Below are 18558 nucleotides of genomic sequence, written 5' to 3' on the forward strand. Positions count from 1 at the left end.
TATACAAAGACTACAGACCACTAACACAACTTAAATCCCTTCCAAGAGTCCCAACAGCAGGCTTCTCTCCTATGCTCCATAACCCTGGCAGAAGACTCCAACTCCACTGGAGGCTACATCTGTCCCAAGAACTATACGTAGCCTAGGTAGTGGAACCCCAGAGGCCACAACACACCAGAGGTCATGCCAGTTAACATAACCACAGAACCAGAGATGCAACATGAGTTCCCAAAACCCCAGAAGTCACACACAGGCCAGTAAAACCACAATGGAGACAAACTGATGGAATCAAGGACTTGCTTGTCACCAGAACACAGGCTATTCAGGTCACAGGAAACAGAAAGCAAGATGAAAATTATGAGAAAAGAAAAATTCATCCAACAAAGGTAGTCATAAATCAGCACTAAAACGTATAATAACCTTGAACCCAGATGACTAAAGGCTAACACAAGAACAGAGTCAGCAACACCCAGGGCAATGTGGCACCAGCAGAGTCCAGCTATTTTACTATGGCAAGCATGGGATAGTACAAGGTAGCTGAAACACAATAAATTTAATCTTATAAATATTATTAGGCCCTTAAAGAGGAAATAAACAAATCCCTTAAACAAATCCGGGAAAACACAAACAGGTGAAGGAAATGACTAAAACTTTTCAAGGTCTGAAAATAGAAATAAAAGCAATAAATTAAACACAAACCATGGGAGAATGAAGATGAAAAGAACCTAGGTAAGCAAGCAGGAATTACAGATGCAAGGATCACCAAGAGAATACAAGAGATGGAAGAAATTTTCCCAGGTGTAGAATATATGATAGAAAAATTGATACAACTGTCAAAAATGTTAAATATAAAAGTTCCTGACACAAAATATTCAGGTAATATGGGATATTATGAGGAGAACAAACTTAAAAATGGCAGGAATTGAAGAAAAAGAAGATTCCCAGCTCAAATACTCAGGAAATGTTTTCAACAAAATCATAGAAGAAAATTTCCTTGTCTAAAGAAGAAGAAGCATATAAAGATATAAGAAGCTTAAAGAGAATACCAAGTAGGTTGGACCAGAAAAAAAAAGTCCATTTGCCACATAATACTTACAGAATAAAGAAAGTATATAAAATAATTCAAGGAAAAAAAGCCAAGTAACATATAAAATCAACTTCTCAATGGACACACTAAATGTCGGAAAGGCCTGGGCAGATGCCTTTTAAACTCTGAGACCAAAGATGCCAGCCAGGACTATTAAATCTAGCAAATATTTCAATCACCACAGATGGAGAAATCAAGATAGCCCACGACAATGGACAGGACATCCAGATGACAATTAAGCAGAGAAATAATGGACTAACAAATTCTAGACTCAAGTTTAAACAGCATTAATATATGAATTCAGCCATACAGAATGTGCTAGAAGGAAAATTCTAAACCATGAAAGATAACTACACCAATGAAACCATAGAAAATAAATAATTTCACATCAGCAAAATTAAAAGCACACATTACCACCACCACCACCACCACAAAATAACAGGAATTAATATTCACTGGTCACTAATATCTCTCAATATCAATGGATTCCATTTCTTAATAAAAAGACGTAGACATACAGAATGGATGTAAAAACAGGATCTGTCCATCTGCTGCATACAAAAAACACACCTTGACATCAAGGATAGACATTTTCTCAGAGTAAAGAATCGAAAACGGTTTTCCTAAATAAGTAAGTAAATAAATAAATAAATAAATAAATAAGAAAACTGTTGTAGTGATTCCATTATCTCACAAAATAGACTTCCAAAATCAAAAGAGATAAGGAAGGACACTTCATACACAACAAAGGCAAAATCCCCAAGAAAATATCTTAATTCTGAATATTTATACCCCAAATCCAAGGACATCAACATCTATAAAAGAACAATTAAAATTTAACAAACTAAAATTATTCAAAAGTACCAAAAGTATAAAAGAATCAGGCTTAAATCGCACATTGAAACCTACATGTTAGTAGTGCGAGACTTTGACCTACTTCTCCCACCAATGGACAGGATATCCAGATGACAATTAAACAGAGAAATAATGGACTAACAAATTCTAGACAGAAATGGACCTAAGAGATATCTACAAAACATTTTGTCCTTATCCAAAATATTATATCTTGTTTCAGTTATTTATGAAACCTTCACCCAAACTAACCACATACTTCATCACAAAGAAAGTCTTAACACAAACACACACACAACAACAACAACAACAACAACAAAAACAACAACAAAGAAAGGAAAAGAAAGAACCCATGGTATCTTATCAGACCACCACACATTAAAGCTGGATTTCAAGAACAGGAGGATCAACAGAAAGCCTACAAAATCATGAAAGCTGAATTATTCTCTACTGAATGACCACTGGACCAAGAAGAAATAAATAAAGAATTATTAAAATTCAATGAATATCAAGACACAACATACTTTTGGGACACATGAAAGCAGGGCTAAAAGGAAAGTTCATATCAATAAATATCTTCATAAAGAAATTAGTGAGATATCACACTCATAATTTCACAGAAACACTGAAAGCTCTAGAGCAAAATAATCAAACACCACCAAGAAGAAGTGATGGTCAAAAATAATTAAACTCAGGGCTGAAATCAATATAATAAGAACAAAGAGAATGGTACAAGAAAAACAGATCAATGAAGCAAAGAGTTTGTTCTTTGAGAAAATTCACAAGATAGGCAAACCCTTATCCAAATTATGTAAAAGGCATAGAGAGAATATCCAAACTGACAAAATCAGAAGTGAAAAAGGACATAACAACAGATATCAAATAAGTACAAGGAATCATTAGGTCATACTTGAAAAAAATCTGTACTCCACAAGATTGGAAAATCAAAAAGAAATGGAAAAATTGATAATTACCACTTACCAGAGTCACAACAAGATCAGATTAGAAAATTAAATAGAATAGATGCCCTAAGAAATCACAAGCATTCATTAAAAATCTCCCAACCAAAATAAAATAAAATAAAATAAAATAAAATAAAATAAAATAAAATAAAATAAAATAAAAATGTAATAGAAGAACATGAAGGAGGAGAAGGAAGAAGAAGGGGAAGGAATGAGAAGGGAAAGGGGAAAGGGGAAGGAAGAAGAAGAAGAAGAAGAAGAAGAAGAAGAAGAAGAAGAAGAAGAAGAAGAAGAAGAAGAAGAAGAAGAAGAAGAAGAAGAAGAAGGAGCTGAAAAGATCCTTTGACGAATCCAATATTCCCTCATGGTAAAAGTCTTGGAGAGATCAGGGACACAAGAGACATACCTAAACATAATAAAGTCAATATACAGTAAGCCTATAACCAATGTGAAAGTAAATGAAGAAAAAATCAAACAATTACACTAAAATCAGGAACAAGGCAAGACCTTCCACTCTTTCCACATTTATTCAATATAGTTCTTGAAGTTCTAGCTAGGACAAAAAGACAACCAAGTGAGATCAAGAGGATGCAAATTATAAAGGAAGAAGTCAAACATAACTAATTGCAGATGATATCATAATATACATAAATGAAAACAGAATTTCTACAAGGGAGCTCCTACTGCTGATAACCACTGTCAGTTAACTGTCAGATAACCACTGTAGCTGGACAGAAGATTAGCTCAAGAAAATTAGTAGCCCGCCTAAATATATAGATGATAAGTATATTCAGAAAGAAATCAGGGACAAATTTTTCAAAATATCACAAATTATATAAAATATCTTGACGTAACATTAACCAACCAAGCAAAAGACCTGTATGACAAGAACTTCACATCTCTGAATAAAAAGTAGCTAGTATTTACAGTGCTCTTGCAGATTTACTATAAAGAGTAAATGGGATAATAAATGCACATGCCAATCCCCCATGTAAAGCAGAATTTACACATGTCAGCACACATCAAAATCCTAATCATTTTGAAGGGTGTATATTTCAACCTGAATTATCACAACTGCTGGCCATCTGCCCATATTATACTGGTTAAACCTTCAGTAGTAACAGAGTGATATAGCACTAGTGAGGACAGCATAAAGGCATAAATGGTTCAAGAAAGTTTAAGAAGTTAAATTCACTGTTTGCATTCCAGTGGTATTTTAGGTTGCTAACAAAAATAAACAGTATTGAAAGCAAGTATATCAGACTTTTGTAAAATTTCAGATTTCTGACAGGAATTCCTAGACAACTTCCATAGTGACAGAGATACCAAGAAATAGAATTAGTTTTATTCAAACTAACTGAAGCGCAGACTTTTAACCTTTTACATTCTCTTATTCTTTTGATTCTCAGGGAAGTAGACAGTCTTTCTTGGATGAAATCTTTCTTTTCTACCTGAAGTTTCTACATCAACTCGAAAAAGTTGATGGCAAATCACACACATCTTATAACTCAAACTATTGTTGGGAAACCTGGGTATTTTACATAAACAACATGGTTCTGAATATTTATTGCCACATAGCATTTTTTTCTCCAAATTTAGATCTTGTATCCTTAAGACTCAGGAATTAAACTAAACTTTCTAGGCTCAGGAAGTAAACAAAACTCACAAGGCAAAGAAATCTCCTGAAACTTACAAGCATGACAAGGCCCCACTCAAGGTTGTACGAGCCCTGACAAGTGCTGAAGAAAAGACACTCTTCAGCCTCCAAGTCCTCCAGGAAGCTCCAGGAGTGCAACAGCCATCAATCATCACATATGTGTTGAGTGAGTTTTTTTTTTTCTTTTTTGAATCAACCACCTTTGAGTTGTAATTGTTACATCTATGCTTCTGTAATTGTTCATTAATTCCTTTATTTGTAGCCCCACCCCAATCTGTAGTTCAGTCAGGCTTATCAGATGGAATCATTTCTTTGTTCTGTAACTAGTGCCCTTTCAGGGTGAATACATGTTTGTTTACATCATTCCATAGAAAGTCAAATAATATTTATATTTCAAAAAAGGAATTAAAAAGCTTCCACCTCAAATAATTACTCAAATATCCATGACTTCAGAAGATGTATTACTTAATAAATGTATGGGCCTGTAGTTACATTTATATTTAAAGAACAGAATCCAAATGCAACTTATGCCAGCTCCAGTGCAGACTAAAACAAAGCAACACGGAACCAAAATGCTGTTACCATTTTATTCAAAGTTTCAAGTCCAAAGAGTGTCCCCAAAGTCGTCATTTTCTATTGAACAAAAATAAATTAGTGGTTGCCTTTGCGAAGTATACATTTAGAATCTAATCTATATTCAGCTGTCAAGTATAATTTTAATGGATTGACGGTTTTTCCACTAATACTCAGAAGTCATGGATACTTGTTTGGCAAATGTCGAGCTGCACATACTCCCAGGTACAATCTGAAGAGTCTGACGACATTAAATTGGATGCTTAGGACTTCATTCCAAGTGCACCAAGGTGTTTTTAAATTTAAATTATTTTTCGTGTGTGTGTGTGTGTGTTTATGTGTGTATGTGTGTGTGTGTTATATGTGTGTTGAGTATTTACAAGTATAAACAAATACCTGTACTTGGAAAAGGGCCAGAAGAGGGCTTTAAATTTCCTGGATCTAGAGCTAACGTGTTTGTGAGTATCCTAATGTAGGCATTCTTTGCAAAAGTATCAAGCATGGTTAACCATTTAGCTATGTGTCCTTCTTCTGCCTCCACAAACTAAATTTAAAACAAATCATACTGAAAATGTATATACTTAGAAATGAATACTTATCCCTGATGCCATTCATTAAACTGCCATATTTTGATATATTAATCAAGTTCTTCTATTAGCAACCTATGAAGCCCAATAATCAGAAAGTTATAACTATTTGATAAGGTCAATCTCAAATACATAGAGCATGCCAATTCCCTAGGTTTTCAAAATCCATTTTCTTAATATATCCACAAAATAACTTAAAGTCTGAAATCCACTGAAGAGCACAAGAGTATAACCAAAAAAGCATCTGAATTTTGCTGTTAGGAAGTATGTAATGGACTTCCAAACTATTTGTTTTTCCATACTGCTCACTGCCAAGTGACGAGACACTGTATGGTATTGATAGAAAGAGTTGATTTTTGTCATCATCATTGTATTTTTGAGACAAACTTTTGTTACATAGCCCAGTAGTCTATTTTAGTTTGGGTTATTATTGCTGTGATGAAATGCCATAACCAAGAGCAACTCGAAGAAGAAAGAGTATATTTCATTTACACTTCCATATAACTGTTCATCAGCAGCATCAATGAGTAGAGGAACTTAAGACACATAGGGAACCTGGATGCAGGAGCTGATGGCAGAGGCCATGGAGGAGTGCTGCTTACTAACTAGCTTTTCATGGCCTGCTCAGAATGACTTTAGATACAACTCAGAACCACCAGCCTGAGAGTGTCCCTACTCATAATTGTCTGAGCCCTCCCCACCAATCATTAACTGTTGCGAGAAATATTAAACAAAACAAAACAAAACAAAACAAAACAAAACAAAACAAAGCAACCAACCAACCAACCAACCAACCAACCAACCAAACAAACAAAAACAATGATAGAACTGTCACATTCCCATGCTTGTGCCACTTCACTGGCAGCCTGGCTGGCCATGCACTGGAGAGCAATGGCTGACCTGTTTTATCTCATGGAAATCTGACTCAAAACTCCAAAATCTCTCCACCCAGCTTGCTAAATCCCCACTGGCTAGTTACTACCACAACAGCCCCATGTTTTAATACCCCCAAGTTTGTGGTACACTTCAGGCAAACTCACACTGCCTTTGTACCTTTCTCTCTTGAACCCAGATGAGCCACCACATGAAAAAAAACGCAACATAAATGAAGGTGAGAAACAATGGTAATTCAATCTCTGGGCACAACAACTAAAACCTAATCTTGTAAGCCTTTTTAAAATCTGATTCCTCCAGTGATGAATCCTTATAGGTATGCCATGATACTAGGAAATTCTAGCAGCTACATATTACCCATATGGTGTTTGAATTAAAAAAAAGAAAGAAAGAAAGAAAGAAAGAAAGAAAGAAAGAAAGAAAGAAAGAAAGAAAGAAAGAAAGAAAAAGAAAAAGAAAAAAGAAAAAGACCTAACTCTCTCCTGCTTCCTCTCTTCCTCAGCCCAGTAGTAGATAGAAGTCCCTCCTATTCGCCCAGTGATTGGCTCCTTTATTCATTAAGAAATTGGTTCAAAAGAACAACACCAGGCCCAGGCCCATACACAACAACTAATTACTGAAATCCCCTGCAGACCTGCCTATATCTTGATCCCAGAGAGACATTTTCTCAACTGAGATTTCCTCCTCTCAGTCACAGCCAAGTACTTTGTGTCAAGTTTACATAAAAATAGCTAGCACAGAGTTCTAAAGAAACATTTTAAAGGCTTTATTTTCTTTTTAGTTATGTATGTACTCATATGTCTATAAACATGAGGGTAATTGCCTACAGAGTCCAGGAAAGAAAATTAAACCTCTTGAGGGCTGTGAGCTGCTCACTGTGATTGATGTGAACCAAACTGAGGTCCTCAGACGGAGCAGCAAGTGCTCTTACCTATTGAGTCATATTCTAGTCCCAAGAATAAATTTTATTTCACTCTCTTTTCTTCTTGCTTCAATCAGGAGCAAATGATGCCTCTGCTGGACATGTGAATGCCTTAGATTATTAGTGATCAAATGAAGAACAGAAATTGATGCCACCCAAAGTGAGATAGAAATACAGGAAGTAATGAAGCAACAGCTTTATTTACTTATAGGCTCACATTATGTAGTACAAGCTGCCTTATGTTTTTTCTTCTTCCTACTCTCACCTGCTTATTTCCTAGATTACAACAGAGCATCCACCACACTGTCTAAGAAATGAACTAAGATGTGAAGTTAGAGAATGATCACAGTGTCTAGTGTGATGGATTCTACCAATGGAACAATTCTTTCATAGCATTATCTAAAACTTTTAGGCAGTTTAAAAGAAGATAACAATGTGGAATGTAGTGGAACAATACATTCAACTCCAGGGCTCTGATACCATACTATGTAGAGTCATATTCAAAATCATGCAAACACATATAATTTTTAAAAAGTCAAATTATTAAATTAAGTCTCGACTATTGGTAATGTTCTCAGAGAACATTAAAATACATTGTGACTGGGAAAGTTTTTGGTCTGTCTTCCATTGTGCCTTATATTTTGGGAAAAAGATGAAAAGCAAGTCCAAACAACACCAACATGGAAATACAGAAAGACCGTGACAGTGGTTTTATTTATATAGAATACTTTCTTTTCTCTTTCTCTATCTTTTTTTTGTTGTTTGTTTGTTTTTTTGAGACAGGGTTTCTCTATGTAGCCCTGGCTGTCCAGGAACTCACTCTGTAGACCAGGCTGGCCTCAAATTCAGAAATGTGCCTGCCTCTGCCTCCCAAGTGCTGGGATTAAAGGATACTTTCTTTATCCTCCTATTCACTAATGGAGATTTCACTTGCTTATGGGCACTGGGTTTTCCCGACTGGATTAACCATAGGATTGTCTATTTCTTCTGGAAATCCTCCTTTTTATTATTTCAAATCAAGTCCAAGAAATTGTTATGAAGAAATACCATGACTAAGGCAAATCTTATTTGAAAAGCATTCAATTGGGGGCATAGCTTATAGTTTAAGAGATTTAGTCCATGACCATTGTTAGGGTCAAAAAAATCTAGGAACTTGAAACCAAGTTCGAGACAACAAAAGGTTTGTTATTCAAAAGCTGATATATAAGTGAGGTAGCTGGGTTTAGGATCCAAACTGTGTCAGTGGGAGGCAGGAGAGAACATCCATTTAAAGCAAAATACCACAAACCAGTGGGGGTAAGACCAAGGCAACCAAACAACTACATGCATGTTGTACAGTTGCAACTGTCGTTCACATCTGGTATTTTAAGTGGATTACTACCAGTCAGATAACTCAGATGTCTTCCCTGATAACTTGATCTGGATTGTGACCAGCTTAACATAGCCTCTTTTGCAGCTACTGGGTCCTACCTGGGCACTAATCAACACAGTATAGGGTGAGGCACTGGGGTCATATTTTGTACCGGCATCTGGGCCAGAAGCCATATCTTGGAATTTAGCTATTCCTTAGAATTGAGCCTAGAACAACATGAAAACTATATACAAGATGGGGTGTCTGAGGCTAAAATGGCCTCTAACTAACCATCATATCAAGAAGCATAGTGACTTGCAAGATGGCTTGTTTCTGGAGCCATAGCTGAAAGCTTTATATCCTGATCTGCAATCACTCCTCCCAGTCCTTCTAAAACAAATCCACCTACTGGGGACCAAATATTCAAACCTCAGAGCCTATGAGGATGTGGGGGTGAATTCTCATTTTTTTAGACCACATAAGGGTAATTACTAGGATTACAAGGAGGTTTTATTTGTAAATTTTGGAGGAATTTTCCTCTGTTACTCAGAGTACCTCCCCTAGATTTGTGTATACCAGCAATGCATAAATTTGCCAGTTTTGTATCAGAGCAGGCACTTGTGTTTCTTGGTCAGTTTGTCAGTAGCTATTCAGGTCTAAGGAAAGACCTCATTGTTATTTTGATTGGTATTTCCATTTTGATTAGCGAATACATTCACATTTGTATTTTTGTAGATTACAGATGCTCACATGTCTGTGAATAGATTGCCAATGTTAATTTCAGGGATTAATGCTCATGGTGATACAGAAATAAATTTGGCACATGAACTAATAAATAGCAGATGTTTAATAATTATAAAAATTAAATATTTCTTAAAATTGTGTATTTGTGTGGGCATGTGTGTGTGTGTGTGTGTGTGTGTGTGTGTGTGTGTGTGTGTGTATCATTATGGGTGTTAGTGAGAGCCAAAAGAAAACATCAGATCTCCTGTAGATAGAATCAGTGATGTTTGAAAACTGTCTAATGTGGGTGCTAGAATTAAGCTCAGGCTCTCTTCAGAGCAGTACATACTGTTAACCAGTGAATTATACCTCTTTATATTCCTTTTTTAAAACAATAATAATTAGGCCATTTTCTTACTTTAAGGCATATTTTCAATCTCTGTTCTCCTGACTTTTAATAAGATGGGTATAGAAGATGGTCCTGTATAGGAAAGGATATCGAACTGCATTTCTGATTTCAATAAACAAGCCATATAGAACACTCTATTTCCTTAATTATTACAACTGATGATGATTATTGTTAATTTGGAAAGCTCTAGAATTCCATTAAAACCTTCCAGGCATGTTGTTGAGGAATTCTTTTCTAAATGAGGTTAACTCAAGTGACAATCAGACCCTATGTACAGCATCATTCTGTCAGCTGGAGTCTAAGACTGTGTAACATGATGAAAGCTAAATGAGCAGTAGCATGCACCTCTCTCTGCTTCCTACCTGAAGATGCAATGTGACCAGCTGCTGCACATTCCTGTTGCCATGTCTTCCTAGCCACAATGGACTGTATCCCCTTCAACTGTAAGCTGAAACAAACCCTTCTTCCCTTAAGCTGTTTAATGATCATGTCTTTGGCCATAGCAACTAAAATGGTAGCTAGTAACCAAATTGTATCCAGACATTTCTCTATGCCATGTCCCTTGGGTAGAGCAAAGGTGCATAATCACCCTGGACCACAGAACTGTGACTACTGTAAAGTTAAATGAACTCTTTGCCTGACAATATTCTATCGATAATACAATTCTCTAAGCTTTTAAGATCTCATTTGTAATTTGCTCTTGGAAAGCACTGCTATGTGTTCCTGAGTTGTAGAGATTTATTAATGAGCAGTCCCTATCCTCAAGAAGAAGAAGAATATATAGTCTTACATGGTAGACTAAATGCTAAGGTAAACTTCTTTTTTTTTTTTTTTTAATTAGGTATTTTCCTCGTTTACATTTTCAATGCTATCCCAAAGTTCCCCCATACCCACCTCCCCAATCCCCTACCCACCCACTCCCCCTTTTTGGCCCTGGCGTTCCCCTGTACTGGGGCATATAAAGTTTGCAAGTCCAATAGGCCTATCTTTGCAGTGATGGCTGACTAGGCCATCTAATGTGCGCAAGGAAAAGGTATGGCGCACAGGGCTAAGCCATGAGCGAAGAGGCATGCTGGATAACCTGTTTCATGGTGGCTTTGAAGATACAGAATTGCCTGTACTCTAAAGGGCAAGGGGTGATTCCATGGTATTAAAGAGATGAACCTCTAATTTGAGCCCCCTCTTTTTTTAGAACAGGTATGTGGAAATGCTTAGGAAAAAATAATTTTTGGTGATTAAATGTGGACACTGAATATGGAGGGCAGCTAGCAGAAAGACAGTTCACACATTTAGCCTAACAGGTAATCATGAAAATTAAGTAATTATTCCTAATATGTGTCTTAAAAATGACTGGTGGTATATTTTGTATCCTAATGGTGGAATTTCAATGCCTTTTATTTTCTATTGTTTTTAAAGTTTTAAGGGATCATGTAAAGTGGCTTAATTATTTAGAAATGGCTGGGGAAGAATGAGCCCATGAAAGAGTCAACAGGGAGTGTTCTCACATAGTTCCTACTGTAAGTTCCTACTTGAGGTCCTGCCTGGACTTCCCTTAATGATGGACCATGACTTAGAAGTGTATGCCAGGAAGCACTTTTCTTCCCTAAATTGTTTTTGGTCATAATATTTACCTCGGGATCAGAATGAAAGTAGAACACCAACTTATCAAATCCCTTATGCATACATAGTATAACAAATTGAACATTTACTTTTAAAATAAGTGCAATATTAGGCTGGGCTCTAGCTCAGTGTATAACATGTTTGTGTAACATACATAAAGTCCTGGGATAAATCTCTAGAATGTAATGTAATCTCAATTGCATATTTGTAATCTCAGTGCTAGGATGATGAATGGAGGAGGAATGAAAGCTTAAGAGCTTAAGAGCAGTCCAAAAAAAAAAAAAAAAGATGAGATTATATCCAAAGAACAAAAGGGGGAAGAAGAAGAAAGGAAAAAAACTAAAACAACTTGCAACACACTATTTTGAAAATGAGATATGTGAACATCCTTCAGTAATTAGACTACATTAGGCTTAAACTCAAACAGACATACCCGCATGCACATAACTTTTAAAGAATTGAAGTCATTTAAAATTACTAATAGGAACAAATACAATATTTTTATTAAATGGGAAATATATCTTATATACAGTACTAAAATTATAATATACATACTTACTCTTATGGATCATAAAAAGAATAAAATATATTACCTTTAATTTTATTATATATATGATGATTTTAAAAAAACATTGTAGTTTAGGATTATTTTTAGTTTGTGTGTGTTGTGTGTGTGTGTGTGCTCATGCACACAAATCCACACATGAATGCAATAATGTCTAAAGCTAGAACAATTGAATTCTCTTCTGTTGGAGTTGTAGATGGTGAACCACGTGAAGCAGGTGCTGGACACTGCACTCAGACCTCCTACAAGAGCTGCACACACTCTAAATCATCCTTACTTAAACAGCAGGGGCCATCTCTCCTGTTCTGGTTAAAAACCCAACTTTTGCTATGCGTGGTGGTGCACACCTTTAATCCCAGCACTTGGGAGGCAGAGGCAGATGGGCTTCTGAGTTCGAGGCTAGTCTGGTCTACAGAATGAGTTCCAGGACAGCCAGAACTGCACAGGTAAACCCTGTCTCGAAAATGAAACAAAAACAAAAAACAACAAAACAAAACAAAACAAAACAACCAAAAACCTTCCCCCCACTTTTTTTTTTAAATAAAAAAGGCATGCTTTCTTGACAAGATAAGATTTCACTGACTATTAGTAGGAAAAATTCCTTGCTGAGCAACATGTAACATTACATTTTTTAAAAAAGTGTGGAGGAATTACCCTTTAACACCATAAATTAAAATCTCACTAAGAAATTGAAGTCTATTTTGACTTTTATAACTTAGTCAATTTGCTAACACAAAAGACTGCAAGTAAACAGAACAGAAGTGCATTAGTCTTACAATTAAAATTATTAAAGACAACGGAGAAAATATTAACTGTTGTCAAACATAACGGAGGAAATAAAACTCTGTTGAGCTGCTAACTGTGCATTTTGGGTAAATCTTACTGGCTTTTAATAGATCAAAACATCTGTAGAATTGAGTGTCACAAAACCCCACTTCAAAGCATACATAAATGTGTATGGATGGATTGACACGTGTAAACAGATAGATGGATAGGTTTTCTAATTTTTTTATAAGTATTAAATACATATCTTGATCTGAGGATGTAATCCAATATGGCTGCCTAGCATGCACAAATCCCTGGATTTGATCCCTAACATAGCATGAATTAGGCATAGTAGTGTATGCCTAAAATTCAAACAAATGGCAAGTAGAGGGTGGAATTAAGGGAGTTTAAGATCATTTTTTAGCTATGCTAGTACAAGGCCAATCTGGGTTATACAAGTCCCTTTCAATACCAACAAAATCAAGACAGATCCAGAAAACATATATATTACTCGTGAGAGGAAACTATAAATTTCCAAATCAGGGTGATGATCCCCATAAGAGTAAGGAAGCAAGTTGTAGAAGATACAATAGAAACCCTTAAGAGTTGCAGCCATGTTGCTTTTCTGTTTTTGGCACCACATGGATGAGATGATAAAATGCTTGGCTCTATATACTTTTCTGGATATTTACTGAAATCATTTTAAAGCAAAGCAAAATGTTACATGGAATTTATTAGTTGTTATCATTCATTTAAAATATGACCATGAAAAATTGTATCAGTATTTTACTGAAAGCCTCAGCGTAGCCATTAGCTTTTCTCTTTATGAAATTCTGTTTCCTTAATTTTCCAGTAAGTGATAAATTCTCAGTGTCCATTTTTCAGTGTTAAGGCAAGCTATGAGCACAAGTTAAATAGTTTGATTACCTCTGACATTTTGGCTTTCAATAAATCTATCTGTTGGTTATAAATTCCTGCTTTCATTTTGTCACAGGACTATCTCTGGGATAGGGAACAGCCCAGTCGAATCATTCATGTCAACTGGGCATCCATCTCTGACATTCTCAAATGTTCACTGTTCAGCTGCTCTCATCTTTCAGCATATATGGTTTTTTTCTTCTTTTATGGAGTTCTTTAAAAGGGATACCCTCTGAAAATCTTTACAGAATGGCACTGACTTACAAAATATGAACTACGGCTTCCTGTGTAATAAATGCTTAATTATGGATTTTAATCACACTCTACTCTCAAAGTCTTACCTTTCATCCATATACTTTCAGGATATCAGACAATAGATATAGGAGTCAATGAGAGGACAAATCCTCTCTACACTAGTTCAGAAAACTCTTCTAGCTTCAAAAAAGAATGGGCTTCATTAGATAAAATAGTAAGGAACTCATGTATGAGTCCAAATATATTAAATAGAATCCACAGGATACACATTTTGCTTGCATTACTATTATAAAATGTTTCTGAATGTCAATAACCTATCAAGACTTGAGGATCTTGGGTGATTTTTGTAGATTTCCCATCCATTTTTTTTCTTTATTCTATTTTTTCCTCACCACACTATCAACTTGGTTTAATTCCTTTCCTTTAGCACCTAACATAAACTAAAGTACTAAGTACTTAGTAAGATGAGATAATTTATTAGAAATTCCCAGTGAAATACATCTTAGCCACTTTTCTTACTGCTGTGACAAAATCACTGGCAAAACAACTCAAAGTAGGAAGGATTTATTGTGGTTCACTGTCTGTGGGTACAGTCTATCATCGTTGGGAAATCATCATGGCATCTCTGTGTGTTAGCTGAGGGTATTGTATTCACAGTTAGAAAGCAAAAAGATGAATGCTGGTACTCAGCTCATTCTGTCCTTTCTATTAAATCCTCTACCTCAACCTATGGGATGGTCTGATTTGTCTACCTACCTCAACTGACCTAATCTAGAGACTTTCTCACAGATAAGGCTAAATAAAAGCAGTAAGTACCTAGTATGACTGACAACAGAAGTTAAAGTAGAAAATAAATATGAAATTAAATCTACTATTTAAAATGTTGAAGAAATCTGGAAAAAAAATCAACAGCATACGTAAAATTTTCATAGGTAAACCAATATCAGTTCAGTACCCTATAGGAAAAGAAACAGAGAGAGAGAGAGAGAGAGAGAGAGAGAGAGAGAGAGAGAGAGAGAGAGAGAGAGAGAAGGCTTCTGGGCTTCTGGCTGGATTTGTTCTATTTTTTTCAGTTTTGAGGGCCAAAGCAAAACCTAGTATATATGGGGCAAGTGCTCTCCTGTGGAGCTTTATTCGCAGACTCCAAAATGAAATCTCTATCACAGAGACTTGATGCTACAATCCTCCCCAAAATAGACTTCAGGTTTCTAACTTTCACTTTCATTGTTTGTAGAGTCCTTTTAATACTCTCCCCAGTGGTCTAGAACTCAAGTCAGGGATCCAGATTACTGTAGTCCTCCTGGCAGGAATGTAGATATTTGTAAGAGTCAGTTGGGTCAAGAATTAAAATTTCCACAAATGTTTGATTTTTAATTACATAAAATACAGTAATTAGGAACCTGAAGAGAGTGCTCAGTGGCAAGACTTGCTGCAAAGGCATAAAAACTGGATTTCAAATCCTGAGGAACCACATAAAAAGGAGTTGAGGCAACACAAGCTTGCAATTGCTGCTGGAGGAAGAGAGAGGTCTCTGGAGCATCCTCACTGCCAGAACAAGGCAAGGAGTTATAGAACACCCAGTGTCTTCTCTAGGCTTCAATGTGCACATACAATACTCACATGCAGAAAGCTGTATGCATGTGCATACATGCACATGTACACACACACTCATGCACACACAAATTTTATTGCTCATCACACGACTTTCCTTTTGTTTTTAGAGGAATGTTGCATTTTATGAATCCCATGTCCTTTAGAATGTGGATAAGAATCGTATCCCAAAGAGCAGATGTAGCATTGTTCTGTTAAATCTCACTCCTTAGACTCTAAAGACTGAGGAAATGGAAAGATGCTTCTAAGAACAGGAAAACATCCACAGTCCCTCAGGGACTCCCTCCATGGCAGTCACAGAGGCCATTGCCAGTCCAGGCTTCCTGTTCCACTCTGAGGTGGTACTCTATTCAAGTTTCTTCACCATGCTCCCAATATTAACAAATGTGCAGTCCATTATGTCTTCTGTTCACTTCCTAGCCCAAAAATTCTAGTTGTCCTGTGTGTCCCAAATTAAAAGACACACACCAAGACAAAGAAGTCTAGGGAGAATAAGATAGAAAATAGAAACACCTACTTCCCAGAAAGCTAAAACTTACAAGATTCCCAGAACCTCCTATCAAGATTAAATCATTGTTTTGATTTGCATTTCCCTGATGATTAAGGATGTTGAACATTTTTTTCAGGTGCTTCTCAGCCATTCGGTATTCCTCAGGTGAGAATTCTTTGTTTAGTCCTCTGCCCTATTTTTTAATGGGATTATTTGATTTTCTGGAGTCCAGCTCTTGAGTTCTTTGTATATATTGGATATTAGTCCCCTATCTGATTCAGGATTGGTAAAGATCCTTTCCCAATCTGTTGGTGGCCTTTTTGTCTTATTGACAGTATCTTTTGCCTTACAGAAACTTTGCAATTTTATGAGGTCCCATTTGTAGATTCTCGATCTTACAGCACAAACCATTGCTGTTCTGTTCACGAATTTTTCTCCTGTGCCCATATCTTTGAGGCTTTCACCCACACTCTCCTCTATAAATTTCAGAGTCTCTGGTTTTATGTAGAGTTTCTTGGTCCACTTAGATTTGAGCTTTTTACAAGGAGATAAGACTGGATCTGTTCCCATTCTTCTATATGATAACCGCCAGCTGTGCCAGCACCATTTGTTGAAAATGCTGTCTTTTTTTTTTCCACTGCATGGATTTAGCTCCCTTGTCAAAGATCAAGTGACCATAGGTGTGTGGGTTCATTTGTAGGTATTCAATTCTATTCCATTGACCTACCTGTCTGTCATTGTACCAGTACCATGCAGTTTTTACCACAAATGCTCTGAAGTACTTCATGAGGTCAGGCAAGGTGATTCCTCTAGAGGTTCATTTATAGTTGAGAATAGCTTTTGCTATCCCAGTCAGAATGGCTAAGAACAAAAATTCATGTGACAGCAGATGCTGGTGAGGAGGTAGAGAAAGAGGAACACTCCTACATTGCTGGTGGGATTGCAAGATTGTACAATCACTCTGGAAATCAGTCTAGTGGTTTCTCAGAATATTGGACATAGTACTACAAGAGGATCTAGCAATACCTCTCCTGGGCATATATCCAGAAGATGTTCCAACTGGTAATAAGGACACATGCTCCACTATGTTCATAGCAGCTTGTCTATAATAGCCAGAAGCAGGAAATGGCCCAGATGTCCCTCAACAGAGGAATGGATACAGAAAATGTGGTACAGTTACACAATGGAGTACTACTCAGCTATTAAAAACAATGAATTTATGAAATTCTTAGGCAAATGGATGGATCTGGAGGATATCATCCTGAGTGAGGTAACCCAATCACAAAAGAACTCACATGATATACACTCACTGGTAAGTGGATATTAGCCCAGAAATTTAGAATACCCAAGATACAATTTGCAAAACACATGAAACTCACGAAGAAGGAATACCAAAGTGTGGATACTTTATTCCTCCTTAGGATGGGGAACAAAATACCCATGGAAGGAGTTACAGAGACAAAGTCTAGAACAAAGATAGAACGAAGGACCATCCAGAGACTGCCCCACTAAGGAAGCCATTCCATAATCAGCCACCAAATGCAGACACTATTGCATAGGCCAGCAAGATTTTGCTGACAGGACCCTGATATAGCTGTCTCTTGTGAGGCTATGCCAGTGCCTGGCAAATACAGAAGTGGACACTCATAATTATTTATTGGATGAAACACAGGGCCCTCAATGGAGGAACTAGAGAAAGTACCCAAGGTGCTGAAGGGGTCTGTAACCCTATAAGAGGAACAATAATATAAACTAACCAGTAACCCCAGAGCTCATGTCTCTAGCTGCATATGTAGCAGAAGATGGCCTAGTTGGCCATCATTGGGAGTAGAGGCCCTTGATCTTGCAAAGATTATATGCCCCAGTACAGGCGAATGTCAGAGCCAGGAAGCAGGGGTGGGTCAGTTGGGGAGCAGGGCAGGGGAGGGTATAGGGGGACTTTCAGGATAGTATTTGAAGTGTAAATGAAGAAAATAGCTAATAAAAATTTGTTTTAAATAAAGAATTTATTATTTGAAGCATTGCATGTTTCTAAATGGAGCTCATCATACTTTTACCCTTCTCAGAATAGTGTATTGATTTTCTTACCTTCCTACATTCCATTATTAATTATGTTTTTATTAAATTATTATTTATCAAAAGAAGATTAAATCATATTAAACATTTGCTGGATAAAGGAGACCTCAATTGGCCTGAGATGTCTACAGCAAACTTTTCTACCAGTTAGGCTGCCTTCAAGTGATGCAAGAGGACTCAGCTATACTACTCCTGGGCATATACCGAAAAGATGCTCCAACATATAACAGGGACACATGCT

At 36.5% G+C, this 18558-nt stretch overlaps 1 protein-coding gene across 4 annotated transcripts in view; it reads right to left on the reverse strand.

Moving 5' to 3' along the window:
- The window catches only part of Dpp10 (dipeptidylpeptidase 10), a 1513678-nt gene that overhangs the window by 113667 nt on the left and 1381453 nt on the right, over positions 1-18558 (reverse strand). The gene's annotated exons all lie outside the window — the stretch shown is intronic.

Source organism: Mus musculus, chromosome 1 (genome assembly GCF_000001635.26).
Source record: "Mus musculus strain C57BL/6J chromosome 1, GRCm38.p6 C57BL/6J".
NCBI lineage: Eukaryota > Metazoa > Chordata > Mammalia > Rodentia > Muridae > Mus > Mus musculus.